We start from the raw sequence: 21,992 nt of genomic DNA on the forward strand, positions 1-21,992 counted from the left end.
CCCTCTCCCCTTCCTTGAGACCTAATCTATATTCCTAGTTCATACACATGCTTTGGAGAAAAAAAAAAGGCTATCTTCTAAGTTTTTTTTTAATTTATTTTCGTTCATTCATTATTAGTTGAATAGAACTGTAAGCCAAATTAGTTTTATTATGAGTTCATTGAACTATAAATTATAGCTTCTTGGTAGAGAAAATCTAATGTAACAATAAAGATGTTGTTTGTCTGAAATTTTTGCCATTAGACTACATATCATGTCATATTTGCTTTGTAAAATATAAGCAGGCACTATATTTCAGAGAAAATTTTAATTTATATTATTTTATGCATTGTTAACTCAGATTTTGAAAAAGAGACTAGAATGACACACAGTTAAAAATAAGTTGATTTAGGACAAACTATAGTAGTATTTAATTTTCTATGAATTATAGTTCATAACAATAGCTGACATATATAGTATAATATTTCCAATATAAGTATATAATTCTTGAGGTCTTTAAATGACTCTGAAGATATACATTTCATTATCTGTATCACTAATTGATATACACTTCAAGCTTACCAGACATTTTATCTTGCAAATGTGTTTTAAAAATATTATAGCTTATTCAGAAATCTATTCAAGCTCCCCACCCCAAAGGATCCTTGTAAAAAAGGGGCAAATCTAATAATTTATAAGACTTTGGGAAACCTGTCATTTAACAAGTTTATGACAAAGTTAATTTACATTCTATGATATTTTATTTGCAATTTTTCTACGATTGTTACTTCTCTATAGTTACTTGTTGGAGACTAATTTTTAATTGATGGGAGTGGAAGTGTGAATGTTAAGTAATTTAGCTGCACTGTTCAAGGATTATAAACATCTTTGAATAATATATCACTATTTATTGTGATAAATTGCAAAAGACTTACCAACATAGAGAGCCTACCCACTTCGGCATCTTTCACAGAATAAATGTCCAAGACTGTAAAATAAAATGTGAGAGCAGAGTCATAATTTATTTTGATATTTACAAGACAGTTCTAACAAAGTTGTCCTGTTGGGATCATGACCCTCAGCCAAACAGTTAATATTTCATTGATACTGAACCTAGGGCACAAGAGAAATGAACTGGTGGAAACAATGCAGGATGCCAATGCTCCAACTGAGTATCAGGGCATTCACAATGATACCAGCAGTGGATACTAGAGTGCCACTCAGATAACTGAGGTAGATGGCTAATTGTATAAACTAGATCACTAGGATTGAATTTGAAGTAAAACTCAGATTTGTCGGATTCACCACAAGAACACTGAATCCTGGGTCTAAAAAGACACTTAATTTAAAAACTCATCAGGAGTTTCAGTCAAGATGGTAGAGCAGACGAACACAATGTTTGCCTCCTCTCACAACTACATCAAATTTATATTTAAACTACAAAATAGCCAACACTGGCTGTTGCCTGAAGTCTAGTTGCACGGAAGTCCTAGAACTGAGGACATACAGAGGAGGTCACCCGGAGACTGGCAAGAGGGGCAGAGACATGAAACGGGCTGGTCTCCATATTTGCCTGTAGCAGTTGAGAATCAGGAGGGATATCTTAGCAAAAGTCCCCCTGGAGGAGCAAAAGCTCCCCAGCCCAGGATTCCAGTGCTGGGAAGAAAGGTCCTCACAACTTATGGCTGTGAAAACCAGCAGAGATTGTAGCTGAAGGAGATGGAAGATATCTGAAGTCACGGGTGTTCCTCTTAAGGGGACCCACGTGCAAAATTATCTTTGACAACACACTCATTCTGCGCTCCATCTCTGGGACAGCTGTTCAAAATGTGCAAGGGACATACATGGAAGAACTGGGTTGTTTGGATTCAGGGAGAGGGCTGGAGTGGCTGCTTTCTCCCATACAGAAGTGCTGGCAGAGGGCATTGTTCCTTTGTTAGGGACTCCTCCTTGTCCCTGCCTTTCAGACACAGGAAGGTGCCATAACTGAGTCTCTATCAACATAGCTAACACTGATCACCCTGCCCCGGTGATTTCCTAAGTCCTTGCCCTGCCCAACTTTCAGGTTCACCCAAGAGGTTTCCAATGGAATTTCAATACAAACGGCCTGTCTTGGTTTATCCTTCAGACTTTCCTAAAATCTCTCAAAGGTTCAAAAAATCCAACAACAAAAAAAAAATATCGGAACTTTGTACGTCCCATACTTCTTTCTGAGCAGCCCCAAGCCTAGCACTACTGGAAGCTGGCTTAAGTTCACGACTTGGCCTCATGAGGCACTTCCAAGTCTAGCATGGGCAGCTGTCATCTGAATATTGCTTGGTGACTCTTGTCAGGTGGCCCTGGTCATGGCACAGGCTACGGCTAAACATGGCTTGCCCAGGGGCCCTCCCAGGAGGCCCTGAGGTTGACATGTCCCAGTGGCCAGCTTCTGACCAAACCAGAGTACCACCCAGGGCTGCATCTGAGGATGACACAATCAAAGGACAGACTAAGAAGGCCCTGCTAAAATGAATCTTGCTCCATAGGGCCAACCCCTCACTAACTAGTCCTCACAACTGATCAGCACATCAGTTTCACCCACTGATGTGCAAATAGCTCAACTACAACAGAAGGGCTCAAACAACCTATACAAAGGACACACCTGGAGCATCTGGCTGAGGTGACAAGGAAGACTGCACCACTGGGCCCCACAGGACAGCTACTACCTAAGGCCACTCTCCTAAGAACAGGAGACGTAGCAGCCCTACCCAATATATACAAACAAACACAGAGAGGCAGAAAAAATAGGAAGACAATGAAATATGTTTTAAATGAAAGAACAGAAAAAAGTTCCAAACGAAGAACTAAACAAAATAGACACAAGCAGATGCAAAGTTCAAAACTCTAGTTATAAGGATGCTCAATGAATTTAGGGGAAGAGTAGATGAATTAAGTGTGAACTTTAATAAATAGATAGAAAACATAAAAAAATGGAGCTAGAAAACATAAAAAATAACCAGTCATAATTGAAGAATACAATAAGTGAAATGAAGAATACATTAGAGAGAATCAACAGTAGATTAGATGAGACAGAGGATCGAAATAAAAATTTAGAATATAAAATAGCAGAAGACATAAAATCAGGACAGAAAAAAATAAAAATAAATAAACATCAAATCAGAACAACAACAACAACAACAAGGATAGTTTAAGGGGACTTCGGGACAACATCAAGCATTCCAACACTCCCATCATAGGGGTACCAAAAGGAGAAGAGAAGTAGCAAGAAATTGAAAATCTAATTTAAAAAAAATAATGATGGAAAACTTTCATAACCTGGCAAAGGAAATAGACATATAACCCCAGTAATATCGGAGTTTCCGAAACAAGATGAACCTAATGAGGCCCACACCAAGACATATCATCATTAAAATGCCAAAGTTTAAAGACAAAAAGAGAATCTTAAAAACAGCAAGAGAAAAGCATTTAGTTACCTATGAGGGAGCTCCCATAAATCTGTCAGCTGATTTCTTAACAGAAATTTTGCAGGTCAGAAGGGATTGACATGAAATATTTGAAATGATGAAAAGGGCCTACAGCCAAAATTTCTCTACCCAGAAAAGCTATCATTTAGAATCAAAGGGCAGAGAAAAAGCTTCCCAGACAAGAAAAAGTTAAAGGAGTTCATTCATCATCACCAAGTCAGTATTGTAAGAAATGTTAGAGGAACTTCTTTAAGAAGAAGAAAAAGGAAAAAATGGCAAAAATATGAATAATAAAATGGCAATAACTACACATCTAGCAGCTATTACTTTAAATGTAAATGGATTAATGTTCCAATCAAAAGACAGGGTGGCTTAATGGATAAAAAAACAAGACCCTTACATATGCTGCCTCCAAAGACTCACTTCAGATCGAGACACACATAGACTAGAGGTGAGGGCATGGAAAAAGATATTTCATGAAAATAGAGACAAACAAACAAAAATCAGGGTAGCAATATTTATACCAAACATAACAGACTTTAAAACAAAAGCTATAACAAGAAACAAATAAATAAACAAATAAACAAACAAACAAAAACAGTAATCCCACTTTGGGGTATTTATCTGAAAAAATAAAAACCAAAACACTAGTTCGAAGAGACATGTGAGTCCATATGTTCAATGCAGCATTATTTACAGTCACCAAGATATGGAGGCCACCCGGTTGTCTATTATGGATGAATGGATAAAAAAGAGGTGGTACATGTATACAATGGAATATTATTGAGACATAAAAAAGAATGAAATCTTGCCATCTGCAACAAAGATGGACCTAGACGGTATTGTGCTGAGTGGAGTAAGTCTGATAGAGAAAGATAAACATCATATAATTTCACTTTCATGTTGAATCTAAAGAACAAAATAAACTAACAAACAGAAATAAACTCATAGATACAGAGAACATTTTGATGGTTCCCAGATTGGAAGGAGTTTTGTGGGGTGAAAAGGGGGAAGAGATTAAAAAGCACAAATTGGTAGTTACAAAACAGTCATGAGTATATAAAATATGGCATAAGGAAATAGTTAATAACATCGTAATAACTATGTATGGTATCAGATGGGTACTAGATTTATCGGCATGATCACCTCGTAAGTTATATAAATATCTAATCACTATGTTGTACACCTGAAACTAATATACTATCATATGACAACTGTAATTAAAAACTAAAACTATTTTTAAAAGAAAGAAAATATTTGTAACATAAAATAATAAAATAAAATAAAAAAGCTTATCAGTTGACAAGGTGGAGATTTGTGAAGGATTATTCAGTATAAGAGGATTAGGTACATTTCGAAGAAGAATTTCCTTCGATACTTTGAGCTCCAGTAATAGATCTACAGAAGATGGAGCCTAATAATAGCAACATTCACAGAGGAAGAAATCCAGAAACAATATTTTATTTTCATTGCCAATTTTGCATTACATATTTTTCCTTTAAAGGAGAACTCTTCTATGCTCCAAAACTTTTCCTTCACTATTTAGCCCATTAAAAAAGATAACCATAATAGGATCAATAGTGTGCCAAACTGCATCTGTGGTTTCACTTTATTTAGAAGTTGGTCAAGAAAGAAAATTAATTGAAAAATTAAAGACTTTTTTTTCATGGAAGTAAAATGCATCACCATTTTTCACCTTATGTGAAAGAAAATCTAAAAGGAATACTTGAGACCAACTGTATTTTGGCAATTGAGAGAAATTTTGGGGTTTTATATTTTATCTACATTCAGCTAAGTTTCAGTAATGATAAAATAAAAATTGTTCAATCTTAAAAGAAAACTGAAACCCTATGTTGATTATCTAAATGTATATCTAATCATTTTAAATGAGATATCTACAGAAATAATGGTTTAAAGCAGTCCTCCATTTAACACCATGTCGACTAAACCACAGCATTGTTGTTTAAAAACAAAAGTCGTTGCTTTCTTACATGTTTTAATGAAATACATAGTATATTTATTATCATACATCAGAAAATATTACTGATCTCACAAACCCATACAGAAGCTAAATCTACTTAGCTGATAGTCATATCTTTAATAGAAATAAAAAGGCTTTAAAAAAAGTCAAAATGGTTCAGAATGGCATGGGGTTAGTCCAGGATTCTTTAAATAAATGTATATTTTTATCAATCTCTATATATTACTTTGTAAACATTATGTGATCGTTTTCATATGTGTGCCTATTTCCTAAATTTAGAGCAGTAGCTGGTATCTACTTCCAGAAGAGACGGCCACAGAAATTGTGGCAGGATGGAAAAAAATTCAAAATCAGTGTTAAAAGAAATAACAAAAATGAATTCTGTTTTCCTCAGCAACCAGAATCTCTACAAATCTTTCATTTCACCAGGCAACATCTGGATAACTCAAGCTAAAGCCTGTCCTAAGGAAACAAGAAGGATGGAGGCTGTTAATAGCATTCTGATCCTTCTACACATTAAATGGTGTAATAATTTTCCTTGCTCCTGTGCTTCCATCACAATACAGGCAAATAAGACAAATGAGAAGCCTCATCTGGTACAGTTTACGACTACTCATCTGTGGGAAAATGAGAGTACAGTAGGGAAAATACATTTCTTTAGTAGTAAACAACAATCTTGAGGACACCACCACATACCTTTACTCATTTAATTGCATTAATCAGCTCAGTGTTTCAGCAAAGTTCACCACATAAGGCTGAAATTCCCAGATTCCTATGAAAGAATTTCAACTGAAGTTTCTGCCCACTGTATATAGGTATCTGTTCAAAGCTAGAGAGACAGATAAAAACTTATAGGGCACAATTACCAAACAATTGCCCCACCCTTGCTTATGACATAGGTTGTTGGAGTAGTCAAGAATTCCTGTTGAAATCTTCTCTTCATTGACAGCCCTTTCTTGGGTATTTTTATTTCTCATCCTCACTTCCTTGGGCTTTGATAAAGTTTTTCTCAGAGCAGGGAACCATTTCAAACTTTTCCCAATTATGTGTCCAAGCACTACAGCAAACTTCTAATATTTTATTATTTTGGCAATGTTTTAAGACCAATCCCAGGACTAAAAACAAACAAACAAACAAACAAAAACAAACAAACAAAAACAAAACAAAACAAAACAAAAAAACAAAAAACTTGCGAGCTTGCGAGCCATGTCCAGGAGGGAATAAAGAAGTGTTAGTTTCATTTCGAAGGAATGCCCTTTTCAAATTCTTATAATCTGTAGTGGTAGAGTGGGGGAACGGTATTAGACTTATTCATTATTGTAAACTCTCGCTAATAGCACCCTCTAGTGTCTTCAATTGAATTCTGCATTTTGTCATCAGCTAGATACAGCATTTCTTCAGCTAAACTAGTGAAAACATAGAGCTCTATAACTACCAGGTTTTCTCCCTTTTCTGTATCTTTAGCTTCTGCAGAATCTCATTTGTCCTCTTTGTACTTGCCACCAATTTCAGCTTTATTTTCATTTATGACTTGAATGATTCAACACTAGAAATATCTACCAATTAAGTAAAAGTGCCTGCACAAATTATGATAGTAAAAATACTTGGAATTGAGAAAGTACTATTAACTCTTCGAAGCACTGGCATACATATTACCATTTTTGTATGTCACAATACTGTCCCTCCATCCACCACCGCATGTGCAGATTTATTGTTTTTAGAGAAAGAAGTAGGATGATTTCACTTGGGATAAAGAAAATTAATTCTTAACTAAAGTTTTCTCTTTAAGTAGCCCCTAACCCACTAGGGCTTAAGTTGTTGTTTTATTTTAATTGATATCTTTATTTCCTAACTCTTGGAGAGTAACAAATTTTTAACTTAATGTCAGGCACTGTGCTAAGTATTTTAGGTACATTATCTTATTTAAATATCACTATAATAATTTGAGGTGAATAAAATTATTATTCCCATTTTTAGATGAAGAAACTGAAGCTTTTTAGGATAGCTCTGTGCAAAAGTATAATTCTAGCCGCACATGTAATTTTAAATTTTCTAGCAGCCACATTAAAAATGTTGAAAATGAACTGGTGAAGTTACTTTAATAATGTTTATTTAATTAATTAATTTAAATGTTATCATTTCATCATGCAATTTATAAAAATATTAATGATATATTTTACATATTTGTGTGTATGTGCATGTGCTGAGTCTTAAAGATAGTGTATATATTTTACAGTCATGATACATCTCAATTTGGCTTAGCCATATTTCAAGGCTCAATAGCTACATGTGGTTAGTAACTATCTTATTATACAGGACATGTCCAGAAATTAATTTTCCCACAGACAAACAACTAAAAAATGCCAGAGCCAGAACTTCAAATTTGGTCTAAAAATAAAGCCCTTTTCTGAACCACTGGGCATCACTGGCGCTTACTAATTGCAATTGTTGCTGAGAGTTAATATTAAATATTTAAAATATCATGGAAAATAACAGTTTACTCATTCTTACAGTTTTGTGCCTGGACATCCACCTACTTTCTCAATAACAATGGTGATTTATTAATTGTAACATTTATGTGAAATGTAAGGTGAAAGTTGTGGAAAACACTCAGAAAAAGAATTTGATGCAAACTAACTTTCACATGATACAAAATACTCATTCTCATACACCTATGTAATACGTGCATTCTCTCTGCAGACAGAGTACATGGGGAGGCAAATCACAGATGGCAGATTGCTTTAATAAGAGATGTTTCAATGCAAGGGCTATTGAAATCCCAGGATATTTGATTGGCTTTATCAATCTACTATCAAGAGTGGTTTTGCCAGTGAGATGAAAATGTGCATAGGTAAGATTTACCAATGCTCATCTCACTGAGCCTTCTTTTACTAGGTCTCCATGGCTGATCAACTTTTTTCAGATAAACACATTATTTCTCAGTTGTAATCAGTTGTTACAGGCCTGAGAAACATCCATACTCAAAGTAGTTTAAATCTCTTATCTGATCCATTTGATAATTATATAATGACTTAATAGTTGAATCCTCAGAAATTAGACACATTTCTATGTTTATAGGGTAGACATTACCGTATTTTCCCTTTTCTGATCTTAGCAAACCCTGATTCAAGTTCCAAATTGGAATACTGAACAAACGAAATCCAATAAATATCACATTTCCTTCATGGCATCTCTTCCAAAAACAAATTTCTACAGTTTCCTTTTAATTTTTAAGGGTTTTTGTTAACTATACAATATTTGGTGTAATGCAAATTCCAAAACTGTATAACCATGCAATATGAGGATTGTATGCTGAGGGTCAATATAATGAACTGTAAATTACATGGGTTTAAATTTCCAAACTCTATACTTTACAGCTATATAACCTTGGACATTTTAGCTCGAGTCTTTGTTTCCTCATTTGTTAAAAAAAAAAGAAGCTAATAACATTTATCTCATAGAATGATTTTGAGGATTAATGGGCCAATGTATAGAATGAAGACGGTGCATAAAAGGTCTTCAGTCAAGAAGTGCTTCTCCCCGTAAGTACGTAAGTACACAGAGTTCTTCTCGGTCCTTTTAAAGTTAGAATACTTAGAGGAGAGCTTTTGCCAGGTGTCTTGGCTTTTGGTTATTCCGCTGCTCACTGGTGCCACCATCGGATAGAACATAGAAGAGAAAATGGAGGGTTTTTTTTTTTTTCATTTTTTTCAGTTGTGGATTTTTCTCAGTCTTATCAACAAACTGAATTTCTCAAATAATTTTCTGAGTTACTTAGTTCAACTAGAAGTCTCCTCATTTTGTAAGTAATATTTCTATTCTACAGAGATCATTTTCTATTAGACTCTACACTTAACACCAAATATGCTAAATATTATAGAAAATATCTATAGAGCAATCATGTAGCTCAGCTGAATTTAGGATTATATATTCTAAATGGAAATCCAGAGTGTGCTACTCTTCAGCTCCATAGTCTTGTGAAAATTATCTGGCCTCTACAAATTTCAGTTTCAGGAATTGTAAAAGGTGGATAACAATATCAACCTCATGAGCCTGTCATGATGATAACTTTAAATACTTTATAACAGTCACTGAATAGTTCTCTCCCCCTGTTTTGCGTTTAGATGGAAATCTTAAGAAATCAATTAATTGGTGTCTAATGTGGATGTTATGAATGATTATTAGTGCTCTGAGAGTGCCTCCATGGCATGACTTTGCCATACTGTCCTGTATTAATCAGTGTTTTTTTTTTCCTTTGAGTTCCTGTCATCCACTATGACAGAGTCTTATCCAGCAATGCAAACCCCAAGAGTCAGAGCCTGTAATCATTCGACAGCTCCTGATTTCATCTCCAATATATTCCCAAGAAGAGGACAACGTATGTGCTAGATACGGTGAGTAATTGGAAGCAGAGTTAGAAGAGGAGTAAAATGTAATAGTAAATACTTCCTTGTGTCCTCTTTCATGCAGATTGCACTGAACTGCGGTGCTAATGTCATGGTTGCTCTCAGGAGTGGATTTAGGTGTAAAAACAAGAAAGGAAAATGGGGGAGGAGGGCGGAGAGTGCTGTTAAGATTATGTGAACCAAGGTTTTAACCTATAAAAATATAAGGAATTTGAAAGATGGCAGTTATGAAGATGGAGAGGGGAAAGAAGTCACAAAGATGAGCCCTTCGATAATGATAATAATAAATTAAAAAAAAAACTTCCCATGAAGAAGCTATTAGAGAAAATCAACTCATGATAATTGGCAAATTTTTTCCTTGATATTCTGTCCTTATGCAGATGCATTTCCCTTTCCATTCAGCAGACAAAAATAAAAATGAATACTGTGTTCTTGGCACTCAAAACATTATCTACTTTTTCTCCTTTTATTTCAGGAAAGAGAGTCACCTTCCAAAAACAAAGTGGAACGCTAGAAAGATAAGTTTTTCTATTGATTAATCACAGAAAATGCATTTTTCCTCTAAAACCCTATACATTCCTGCAGAGAAATTGAGATAATTCACCTGGTTCATTCTCTGGCCTCTAGGTAAATTTAAAGATTTGCTCCTTGTAGCAAGAATCTGAGTGGACCAGCTGTGAAGGTTTTAGTTGCTGTTATTTGCTTTTAATCTCATGACAGAGACGAGTGAATTATCCTTACTTCTAGATAACCACGACCCATTCGAGTCATATACCAGCCACATTGCCTCTGGTCGCTTTAGTGGTCTTGAGAAACCTGGCACCCCATGCCCGCCCAGGAGTCGCGGACTAGGCAGCCAGAGCGCGCTAGCAAGCACCAGTCTTGCGGCGCCGAACTGGGTACCACTCTCGCGCGCATCCTTTCCTACCTTGGAAACGCGTTGTCAACGCCCGCGAGGCTGCCGGATCCCCAGCAGCGAGCGGCTGGACTCCACTAAAGCAGTCCAAAGACGCTTAACGCTTACGCGTACTTGCTCTCTCGGGTAGCCAAGTGCTAGATCATTTCCTTACCCCCTTTCCCGCCGCCCCCGGACGATCGATCTGCAAGGCAAACGAGGCACCAGACCCGGCTCACAGTTGAGTATGATACACACAGACAGTGTCTCTGCTCCAACTGCGGCTTTGCAGGGCTCCCGCCCCTACTTCCACTAGTCTGCTTTAAGTATCCTTTGTATGAGAAAATGGTGCAGCTGGATGCTTGTTCTCTAGCGGGAGCCAGGGCGGTCAGCGGGATCCGAGAAAAGCACACAGAATAAGAAAAATAAAACTTCTGTAAGATAATGTGAATGAGTTAAACTTAAACGGAAGCCTAAGAGAGCAACGAGCGGAGGACCGAGAGGAGCAATGCATGCTCTCGCTTTTGCTCTGCAAAGCCGACAGCCCGAAAGCCACGCATTTTCCCCAGTAGCAGGTCCCGCACGCGAGTGTGCTGGCAGCACGCATTCGGCCGCCTTCTCGGGCGGCCAACAGTAACTTCCTAAGATCACCTCCATCTCGCCACCGCCCTTCTCCCCTGGTTCCCCGTCAGCCGGGAGGGGTCGCCCCGGGGCGGTTGGGGGGTGTGGGGTGCAGGGAGTGGGGACCGGAGGGGGGTACCCAGCAGTTGGTGCTGCGCCATCCCCTCCCAGCAGGCGGCCCGGGCCCTGGTTCACTTCTCTCCCCCCGCTCTCCACTCGCTCACCCCCCTTCCTTCCCCCTTCTCCCCCTCTATCTAGCCCCTCCCCCTCGCCATTGAAAAGGGCTGGCTCGGCACTGGCTTCTTGCAGTCGGCGAGCTGTCAGGGCGGGAGGAGCAGTAAGCCTGAGCCGCTTGAGGTGGCCCACGCGGCAAAGCAGAAAGCAAGCTGAACAGTGTGCTGCGTGGCGGTGGCAGCGGCGACACCGGCGACACAGGCAGCCCAGGCAACCCGGGCAGCCCAAAAAACCTCAGAAGCAACCTCCACAACACCAGCTGCTCCGCAGGCTGCGAGCTGTGGCGGTAGAGCCCGCTACAGCAATCGCAGTCTCCGTGGAGCCGGCGGAAGCCTTTTCTCTTTTTCACTTCCCACTTCATTCTACTCTAGAGGCTACAATCACAGGGTAAGTATCGGGTCAGGGTGCCAGAAAAGAGTGCGGCGTGTGAGGCGTGAGCCCGGTACTTAGTGCGCGGAGGCGTCCTGCTGCTCGCGCCTGGGGTCTTGATTGTGACCACAGAGTAGTTTCAAAGACGCTTTTGGTGTCCTCCCTGCCCTCTACCCCCACCTCTTCTCTGGAGATAGGAGAAAGCGCAAACCCCGGAGGTGAGCGCAGATAGATAGATTTTTTTTTTTTTTTTTGGCACTGCCACTGCTCACCTTGGCTTGGTTACTTTGCGAAAACTCACTTCTATCAAAGTGCTCGCGCATGAATTTCCCCAACATTGGTTGTGCAAAAAGGTCTTTCACTTTAACGAATACAGTCAGCTTCAGTGAGGCTGAGAGAAACTCTAAGATTGGGGCAGGTGCAGAGAAGAGATCACACCCCGGGCACTCAGTCTAGCCCGCTGAAGCGGCCCAAGCCGAGAGACAATTCCCTGGGCCAGCTCCAGCTTCAGACTTCTAGCGACAGGGCCCTGCTGCGTTCTTACCTCTGGACTCCAGGTTTGGATCGCTGTCAAGCTGGTTCTAACACTTGGGGACCTGACCCTTGGCTCGACCAAAGGAGAGTGCCAAGGAGCGCCGAGGGTCTTCTGGGCCCTCCTGCCTTGCGTCCACTTCCCCGCCCTTCCTTCCCGCCCTACATATGGGGGCTGTGCTCAGTCAGCACCTGCTAGATGTGGAGATGGTAGGCGTAGAAAATTCTGCCTAGCTAAAACAAACAAGCAAGCAAACAAACAAACAAACAAACAAAAACAAAAAAAACCCGGAGCTTCTTACAATCGTGTAGCCGAAAAACGGCATCTTTTTCGCATTAAAAAAAAAATGTATTTCTTTAAGCTTAGCCGAACGTGAGAAGGTTCCTCTTCTTAATGAAATGACTTTTATTTTTTAGCCAAAAAACGTCTACCTATCCCATACATGAATGGTTTTTACTGAGGTAGAACTGAAAAGCAGTTCATCTCTCCACAAAGGAATTATTTTTAAGCGCGCAGCCATAAAACGGCCCCTTTTCGCGAAAAGCATGGCCTCTGAATAAAAAAGCTCCATTGGAAAAAGGTGACTTTTTTAAAGCGTGTAGCTGCGAGTAAGTCCTTTGCTTTAGAGACTTTAAAAGAGTAGAGCGGCAGTCTGCCCTCGGAGACAAGACTTGCATATGAGCGCTTAGCCGAAAATTGACTTCCGACCCTCTCACAAAAAAAAAAAAAAAAAGAAAGAAAAAAAAGAGGGAGGTTACTTTCCAAGGATGTGTAGTGGGAACTACTTCCTTTCCTCCCCGAAGGAAAGAGTTTTAGAGCTCAACGGAAAACGCCCTCTTCGCTTCCAGAAGGAATTATTATGCGCTTCGCTGCTTTGGCCGCCTTTGCGGTTTGGGGCGTGGGGTATCGGGTGCGTGTGTGGAGTGTGTGTGTGCGCGTCAGCAGGCAGGCCTTCGTATTTCAGAGCCGGGTGCCCTTCCAAAATGTTGGCTCGGGGCTGGGAATCAAAACTTGCGCCACTGCGGCACACACCCACAAAACAAGGACTGGAGAGAAGAGGGAATGGGTCAAAAGAATACAGCAAATCGAATAGCAAGAACAAAACGAAAGCAAGTCCTTGTGTGGAAACGTCCCAAGATGGGATTTAAACCTGACATAAGGAGATGTTTCTGTACGAAGGAAAGTGTGTGGAAGAAAGTGTTTTAAAATCGGGATAGGCGGGGAAGAGGGCAGGAAATATGGGGAGGGGACGATGGCGTTAAAAGCTGTTGCGTGCTCTTAGCGCTGCAACAAGGAAACAACCTGAGGAACGTGCGGAGGATTCTAAATAGTAAGCAGAACACAGGAGAAGGTGGCGGCGTTTTATAACTAAAGAGACTAGCCCCCTCCCATAAACAAGTGTGAATTCAAAACAGAAAAAAAAAAGTACTTGCAGGCACCTTCTTAACTTAGTGAAACTAAATGGAATTCCACTCTCAATCTTGTTTGAAACAAACTTGCACAATCACAGCGGGAATATCAGCCTCAAGGCTGTCCTTTCGTGTGTGTGTGAGAGAAAGGAAGAAACATGATAGAGGGCGGGGGAGGAGGAGGAGGAGGAGGAGGAGGAAGAGAGAGAGAGAGAGAGAGAGAGAGAGAGAGAGAGAGAAAGCGCTGCGGATGGGTGGGATATTTGAAAGGAAGTCGAAATAATAGTATTTGTACGTTTCCCCCTTTCTTGCCTTTGTCTGGTTTCTTGGAGGACACGCAGACGGTGTGCGGGCGGTTTTGACGAATGAACCAAGAGATGGACTCGCTAAGATCTAAAGATGCCTTTCCCAGTCTGCTAAATTAAGAACTGCCGCGCGCACTTCACGCGGGCTGAGTCCAGCCGCCACTGCCACCGCGCCGCGCTTGCCAAGCGGCGAGGGAGCGCCTCCGCGAGCGAGGCTCGAGAACCCTGTTCTCAGTCGCTTTTGCATGGGCGGCCCCGCTTTCTGGCAGTGATGTCAGCTCCAGAAAGGCTCCGCGGGCCGAAAGGAAGGAGCCCGGGTAGCTAGCCCGGGCCGGGAGCGCGAGCAGCCCTGCACCGCGCGCTCCCTGTGCGCAGCCGCCTTCGCTTCCTCTCGTCGTCCTTCCTCGGCCCCGCCTTCCAACTCCTCAGCTCTCTGGAGGCGCGCAGAGGCGCCCGAGGCGGGGGAGGCCACTGCGGCCCGGGCCGTGACCGGTTGTGAACCCGGTCATCAAACACAGATTTCGGGTCATCCCGAATTCCTTTCCTCCTTTTCCCTGCCCCCTATTCTCTCCCCTTTGCAGCTCGTACCTTCACTATTCACTGTGAATTTACTTATTTAGTGGCATTTTAGAGAGCAAGTTCGTCAAATGAAATAATAATAGTTACCAGTGTTAAATTTCCGCTGTTTTCTCTCCTCTTGTGGTGATAAGGAAGCGGGTGGGGGGATGTGAAGACCTGCATCTTTAAAATCCCGTGGCTGCCTCTAAGCCTGCGGCAGAGCAAGCTCCCTAGAGGCCGAAAAGGGTCGTCTTCCCAAAGAAATGGTGCGGTGGGGGAGGGGAGCAGTCGAAGGCTATGGCGCAGGGTGGGAAGTCCTTTAACTGAAAGAAGAGAGTGGAAATTGGGAGGCGCGGAAAGAAAGGCGCTAGGAGCTGCTGCCGCAGGAGAGAGGTCACCGTGCTCTTTATTATAAGGCTGCGCGGTCACTTCTAGAGACCGACGCGCCAAATTTAGAAGATTCGGAAATAAGACTTTAGAAGACAGAAGCCCAGCGCGGCTTCCCTTGTGTGTTGGCACTTCTCGTTTTAAGGAATAACACCCTGCTTTCCCGAATTTGAGGCTAATTCGCTGCCTCTGGTTGAGGACAATTCTTTCTTTAGCTCTGGGAGAAGGATCATAGCGCGCAGTTGGAGATGGCTGCACAAGGCTAGAGGGAGGAGACAGAGGCAGGGCCTGTGGAGGCAACTGGGCCTCGGAACTAACTGACCTTCCCAAGGAAATAACATTCAGAGGGGATAGCAACAAACTGCTTACCTATTGTGTTTTGTTTTGGAGGCAGGTGGGAGATTTTAGGAAAAGGGAGAAGGAGCAAATAATTCTTCCGTTTTGTAAATCTGGGATTTTATTTTCTTCTCTGATGGAAGGCTTCCCTTAGATAATATTCTCAGCGAGGGCAGGGAATTTAAAGTTCCTACGCGTTTGAAATACAGGAATGAGTAGTACACTCAGACCAAGCATAGACACCTTTATTTTGTAGAGTTCAATCATTTGGTAAGGGGTGAAAGAAGTCTCCTTTTATTTTAATAACCCCAATGCGATTCCGATGAACCCCCAAGTAATGTAGGGTTTTGACAGTCGGGAGCCCTGGCATAAGGATTGCAGGTTTCACATTATTTCTTCTCTTGGTATTAAAAACTTCGTTTTTTAGCAAGATAGAAATTCCTGATAGCTTCTAGACTGCTAATAAGGGATTTAGAAAGCCGAAAATTCTCCTTTTCTCTATGCAAGCAGTCCTCAACAGCCTTTAGTTAGGATTTATAAGATTCTTGGGGAAGGGAGTCACACCTAAAAGGAGACTTTATATAAAACCACCGGCTTTAAGCTAAATTGACGAAGTATATATGGTTGCTAGGGTTTTTCTGTTAGTAGTAAAGGAAGTTACTCAGGGGCTGAAAATTTGAAATCTAATTTTCTCGGCTAATCTTGCTTCACAAGTTTTAAGAAGGTGTCGTCCATTTATTTATTCACGGAAGAAACCATGAACATTAATTGGTCACCTACTGTGCCAGACAATGTGCTAGGCTCCAGGAATACAAAAGAATATGAACAAGTGGCTTGGGCTTCTGTGAACCAAAATACTTACAAATTGATGATACAATGTGATAAAGGCTCTAAGTGACTATAAGGGAACAAGGGATTAATTTTTGCAGAGTTCGAGAAAAGATTCATAAAGAAGAGGTGTCCCTGGATTTGAAAAATAGGCATTTCTAGGCGGTGGCTAGCTAGGGAGTAGACCTGGAAGAGTCCGACAGACTAAAGAAAGAAAAGTGTGGGGGGCCTGATGACCATCAGTGGAGTTTAGAGGTATGTGCTGTAGACATAGGCCACCTTTGAAGATTTTCAAGCAGATATTTAACAACAACAACAAAACAGGGTGAGAAAATTGGGCAGTAGGTAACACACAATAGGAAAAAGATTCGTTGTTTGTCTTTAAATTAATATTTGAATAAACTAATGCATTGGAATAGAGAGTGAAGGCAAATAAGAAGGTACTGTAACACACAGAAAAGAGGACAAATGAATTAAGAGGGCCTAATGTAAATCAGTAGAACTAAGAAGAAGGAATTCTATGCTAGGGAAGAAAATTTCTTTTGATTCATAATCATCTATCCACTTAATATCTTTAAACTGTGCTCATCTCATCTTCCCCATCTAGCCTTCCAAAATTCCCAGTCTTCTACCATTAGAGTAAATTGCTTCAGCCACTTGCACACGTATCTCCACCACACCCCATTTTCCACACACCTCCCTGCATCATCTCTATGCCCTATGTCACCTCTTTTACCCTTACCTGCTTTGGGGCTATCTCTACCAACAATTAGAGACATCTAACCTTGACTTTTTCTCCCTTTAGGCACTAGTAAAATACCTTTATCTCTATTGATTTTCTTCTTCTTGTGAGTCTACCCTCCCTCTTCCCAGAATTACCTTCTTAGGTAATTTCTCCACATTTCCATTTTATTTTGTGCTTCCCACTAGCCACTTTCTTCCCACTCTCTTCCCCCTTCAGTCATCTTAAAGAAGCTAGAAAGAAAGAAAGAAAGAAAAAGAAAGAAAGAAAGAAAGAAAGAAAGAAAGAAAGAAAGAAAGAAAGAAAAAAGAAAATAAAGAGAGAGAAAGAAATAAAAAGAAACCAAGGAGCCTCTACTTCAAATTCACAGATTTTTCAAATTTTCCTCACCAAGAAGATTTCTGGCTATCTGTGTGTCTTTTGCTGTTTAATTTCGAACAAGTTTTATAGTGGAATTCCTCAAATTTGCTATATTTTATATTATGCCTACAAATGTCTGTTTTTCTTTGGATACAACTAAGGATTTTAATATTGTATATTGGGGAATATTTCCAACTTTTCCAAATTTTTCACCACACGCGACTGAAACGTTCTCTGCATCTCATTCTTTCTGGTGTGTCCTCTTCCTATGGGTCATTCCTTTTGATTTCAATAAGTTTCTTACTTTTATCCCCCTCTATTTTTTGCTTTGTGGATTGTCATAGTGGCTCAAATTTAAATATTTTTAGAGGTTGTCCCTCTTTAGACAGAATTCCCCCCCACACATGCACACACACACACTCACACAGGATTTTAAGGCCTTGTCAAAGCATGTTCATACCAACATACAGAGTTACTATGTCAGTCTTCAGAGGTAAAAGAACACTTGTTTTCTACTGCATTCTTAGAAAGTTATTTTTTCATGTGTGGAAAAGGGGTAATTGTCAGATCTCCCATATCTCTGCATATAATGGAGTTGGACGAACATCATTGGGAATTGAGGAGGGAAGAAATAGTATGCCTTAAAAATAGGCAATACATTCTTTCATTAATAACATGTAAATTATACCTTTGGGAAAAAATAAAATATATAAGTACCTTTAATTGGATTGACTTTATAGTATAACATTCCAAATTACATACCATTGTCTGAGCAGAGTTCTATAATCTAAAGACTTAATTGATCATTCACTATCCAGAGTGAAGAAGACTAGGTAAAATGCCTTGATATTCTAGACTGGCTTGCAATGTTTAAATTAATCTAATCCTACTTGAAATTATATTATTTTTCAATAGAAGTTTATCATGAAGGCATAGTTCCACAAATGTGCTCTTCTTTTGTTAGGAGAAATCATCAAATGACCTATATGCTACAATTCCTCAAAATCTATGCCTTGTGCGATATTAATTGTAAAGCACAGGTTTATCACAGGAAAAAAAAATATTTTAAGGTGAAAAGTATCTTTTGAAATTAGGTTACAGCAGTGGAAAGACTGCATGCTCATTACCAAAGAGTAAATAATAATAATAATAATAATAATAATAATAATAATAGTTCTTTCGATTACGGTTTTGAATTAGAAGAGTGACTTGGCAGAAATCATAAATGCTTCTATTATCCTTTGCACTCGAAAAATCCTCTAAAAATTGGTCAAGGATTTAAACCGCCCTTTTCATTGTCTTCAATATATTAACCGTTAATTGAATGTAATAATTGGAAACTAAGAGTGACAATGGCTATAGTTGTCATTTCCAGACCAGATCTAAAATAGTGAATATTTTTCCCATCCAATCTCCTCATCATGAATGTGTAGAAACTGAGAAAAAAAAAGAGGCAAGATAAATAAATAAATAGATAGATAGATAGATAGATAGATAAATAAATAAATATAAATAAATCCTGAGAAAGGATTTTTCTGTCTTCAATACAAACTATTTTATTAATGTCAGGTATATTTTAGCATAACAACAATTAAACTAATTTATGGAAATTCATTTCTTTATTAAATATTTAAGTGATTAGAATGCAAATCCAAATTTATATTGATATTACAATTCATTTACTGTCATAAGAAATGAAAACAAAAAAGTTTCTCTCACATTCTCTTATTTTAATACTTTAATTTGTACAATATCCTATATCTTATGTAATTTTAAAGGTAAATATATTATTTTAGTCTCATAAAGATTTCGAGTGGAAAAAGAAGCCATGATTATAACTATTTTTAATAGGGAAACTGAAAGTCAGGCAAGTAAAATTGGATCTCTAAGGCTTTTCAGTTAATAAAAAGGGAAGCCTATACAAGATTGTTGGTTTTCAATCTCCACAACAGGGCTTTCCCCAACACTCTGCCTTGCCTCTCATTTCTTTGAGTGTGTTTTCTCAAACTTCTGATTGTAAAAAGAAAAAAAAATGGCTTCTTGGATCAAAAAATAAAAATCTCAATAAGTATATTCAAATATATTTAAATAAGTATCAGTTAACTGCCTACTTGTGTCATGTTCTTCTACTCATTTTTTGCACTAACCCTGTAAAAATTATATGATAAAATAGCAAGACTGTTGAAATTTAACAATACACGATAATAGACACTCATACACTTCCTATATTTTATTTATAAGAATAATTTAAATTATGAACCATCATAATGACACTCCATAAGGTTTAAGTTTACTTAATGTGGCAAATATTTAGTGTTATAGCCTAATTCATTTTTCTTTTAGAACATCTATATTTATGTACACAATTTATTTTAAGGAATATTTGCCAACAATTTTTAAATAATGTTTTTCTTCTGACATGTCATCTTTGAAGCAGCATGTCTTTGAGAATCTATTGCGTGTAGGTTTATATCATATCAACCAAAAGGACATTAAGCTCCTAATATGCAAATCATTGTGTACTATTGTCAGGATTATTAACTCCTTATCTGGCGGTTTTCATTACTGGTAGTGAGTGCAGAAGGTTTATTTAAATTGTGTGAACACAAGACATTTTATGATTTATATTTTATTAGTATTTAGAAAGGGATCTTGGGCAAATTACTTCATTTCCCTGAAGTACAGTTTCCCAAAAGTAAAATGAAGAAATTCTAAATTATTTCAAGGCCCTTTCAAATGAAAAAATATATATGTTTTACAAAAAGCAGTAGACTATAAAGTATTGTTTCCTTTACAGTTGACTCTGCAAGTATTACCAGTTTAACTGCATTGATTCATTAACCATCAATAACTAAAGACCTTTTGCTTGTCTAGCATTGCAATACTTTAGATGTGGAGGTTGAACTTGGCTATGAAGAAATTTAAGGGAATATCTATTTTGAGAAGCTTGCATTCTTATTGGGCAAAAGCAATGAGCAATAACAAAAACAAAGTAATATACAGTCATGTTAAATTAAATTCAACAAATATTGAGTGCCAGGTGGCACATTAAAGTACATGAAATACGGTCCAGGTTTCATAAACTCTGGAAGTGGAAGGGACCAGAAAGTCCTAGTTTAATCCCTTCATTTTACAGATAAGAAAAAAATAAGACTCAGAGATGTAACATGAGTGATATAGGAGCTCACGTAAGGTATTGAGTGATAGCATTAATTAATTTACAATCTTACCAGTCCCCTACTTTGTTCAAATACAATAACAGTTTTGTACCTTACCAGAACATTAAGCATATCCAAGACTTGTTTATTTCTTTGCCTATATTAAGGTGGAAAATTACCCAATCTGACTCAGATATAGAAAATGCTATGTTTTCCACACTGTATTTTGAATTTAGATTATTTTAAAAATCTGTACTGTGCTTATTATGTTATAAAACATGAAAAATGAAGTCTTGACATGAAGGCTAAGAGAATAAACCAAAGTTATCAATGCATTAAATTATATGCATATTTTAACCCTTTAAAAATCACTTAAGAAGCACATTTACTTAAGATGACAAGAAATATACATTCCTCGAAGAATGGTTTTATTTTTATAAATGAATATTTAACTAAAGCCTTAAGTTTATATTCCCCTGAAGACTTACTTTAATTTAGGAAAGATTTTAAATGAATTTTCTAAACTTTGGTCTGTTTGGTGCATGATCTTATTGACCACATTGAGGAGGTGTGTGTGTTAGGGAGTGTGCATCAGACAAAGGTAAGCAAACAAATTATGCCAAAGCAAAGCTTTTCTTTAGTCCCTGAATAATCTTAAACTGATTTATTTTACTTTGTGGCAAATGGGAAGGAAAGGAGAAAAAGGGGAAATCAAGTGGAGAAGAACACTGCCAGAGTATTAGGTGATAGGGCCTGGTTTTCAGTTTAATGTGAAATATGCAATCTTTTTGAAATTGCTTCGGCTGGCTTCTCTCTCACTTCTAGTACTGGATATTTGAAATACAATAACTGTTACTTAATAGCTATTTGCTACTTTTATTAGGATCCAAAAACTTCAAAAACGTGTTTGTGCGTGTGTGTGTGTGTGTGTGTATAAATTTTCCCAAAGAGAGTCTTAAGAATGGGTAATAAACACATACAAACACACACAAACTAACAGAATAAAACTTACGTTGGAACTCTATCTATGGTCATCAGCAAGATTTTCATTGTCTTACTTGTTATACTAGGAAAATATTTGCTTAGTTTAACGTTGATATTTTAGCTTTAAGTCAGGCTCTACAGTTCTTACATCATCACTTGTCTTACAACTTTTCTTAGCTCATGAATTCAGTTTTAATACCCAGGAGATAAAGCAGTTACAATACATGCTGGTTATTTTATAATAAAATATGATGTGTGCAACACAGGATTAGAATTGCATACAAAAGTAAACAAATATGGGAATATAAGACCAATGTTAAAAGATAAAGAGAGAGAGACAAAAATAACTGGATAGCTATAACAGGATCAAAGCGTTTTAGAAAGAAATAGAGCCAATAAATAATTTCTAATCAATCACATCACTTCTAATGACTTATTTTAAAC

General features: G+C 38.4%; 1 protein-coding gene and 1 long non-coding RNA gene across 12 annotated transcripts in view; one reads left to right on the forward strand and one right to left on the reverse strand.

Annotated features, from left to right (window-relative positions):
* The window catches only part of LOC107511908, a 32,319-nt gene extending 17,222 nt beyond the window's left edge, over window positions 1–15,097 (reverse strand). Inside the window, exons 1-2 of one of the 2 annotated variants that reach the window (XR_001597163.2) lie at window positions 14,862–15,097; window positions 915–967 (exon numbers count right to left, since the gene is read on the reverse strand). This is a non-coding gene — a long non-coding RNA (uncharacterized LOC107511908). Of the gene's footprint in view, window positions 1–914; window positions 968–10,758; window positions 11,383–14,861 lie in introns of those variants that run through there. The other variant, XR_001597164.2, reaches the window with a different exon arrangement.
* PCDH11X (protocadherin 11 X-linked) overlaps window positions 11,872–21,992 on the forward strand; it is an 802,247-nt gene continuing 792,126 nt past the window's right edge. For all 10 annotated transcript variants that reach the window (XM_016146853.2, XM_036226751.1, XM_036226752.1 and 7 more), the window contains exon 1: window positions 11,872–11,967. The gene's annotated coding sequence lies outside the window, so the exon portion shown is untranslated. The remainder of the gene's footprint in view (window positions 11,968–21,992) is intronic.

Source organism: Rousettus aegyptiacus, unplaced genomic scaffold (genome assembly GCF_014176215.1).
Source record: "Rousettus aegyptiacus isolate mRouAeg1 unplaced genomic scaffold, mRouAeg1.p scaffold_m13_p_9, whole genome shotgun sequence".
Taxonomy (NCBI): Eukaryota; Metazoa; Chordata; class Mammalia; order Chiroptera; family Pteropodidae; genus Rousettus; species Rousettus aegyptiacus.